The sequence below is a fragment of the Limulus polyphemus genome, unplaced genomic scaffold (assembly GCF_000517525.1).
Source record: "Limulus polyphemus unplaced genomic scaffold, Limulus_polyphemus-2.1.2 Scaffold866, whole genome shotgun sequence".
Classification (NCBI taxonomy): Eukaryota; Metazoa; Arthropoda; class Merostomata; order Xiphosura; family Limulidae; genus Limulus; species Limulus polyphemus.
The window spans coordinates 122195-123162 of record NW_013666476.1 but is presented as its reverse complement, the minus strand read 5'-3'; positions in this window follow the sequence as shown (position 1 = coordinate 123162).

Sequence of the window (968 nt, the reverse complement as noted above, 5' to 3'; positions counted from 1 at the left end):
ACAGAAAATTAATTAACAAACGGAGACGTAACAATATACAGTATTTTTTACAACACCGATAGCAACCATAATTATCGAAATCCACTACAAACCATTATATTTGGTAATCAATGTGTGTGTGTGTGTATGTGGGTGGGTGGATTTTGTTTCTTACGTCAAATTATACGTTTTATATTTCACAATTCACCTGACGAGGTCAAACAATTATAGGTCTGTTGTGGAATGTAACATTTGTTTAATTCTAAAAACTCATGATCGAAAGAAAAAGAGAATATGTTATTGTTACGTCTCCATTCGTTAATTAACTTTCCGTAACTTCGTTCCGACTAAACTTTAGCGACACAAGTCCTTACTTAATAAAACTGGTTTATTCTTTCCGAATAAAACTTTACGATACACTTAATTTCAGCAATCGCGCTAAAACAAACGCTATAACAACAATACGTCTCTCTCTGACTGCAGATCAATTACACACTGTCTACACACATTACATTCCCGTCACGTTGTCACCCTCTTTTATATACCAGACTACCCTATATCTAGTAAATACTAGAGCATTCGCCAAAGTACAGGATAGTTCTAGAAAGTAGAGGGCGTGAGAATAGTCACGTGATCTCGATGACGCAACATTAAAATATGTCAACTAGACTATAACTGCCATATCCAGTGGCGACGACATCTTTCTTCAGACTGGATGGGATATTATAGACACAGTATATTTGTCTAGACGCTATATGTATCACAAATTTTCTTGAACAACAACTTTTATGGTTTGTTTGTTTATTTATTTAATTGTATTCTTAGCCTACTTTCACAAAATTTTCTTATTTTAACATCATGCACTCTCTAGCTAACATTTAAGTTACAATATAAAAACTATAACTTACCACAAATAACATTCTTGACCAACTGAAGTCATATGGAGTACCACCTAAGGATAATTTCGACATAGTTGATTTAGACAGGAT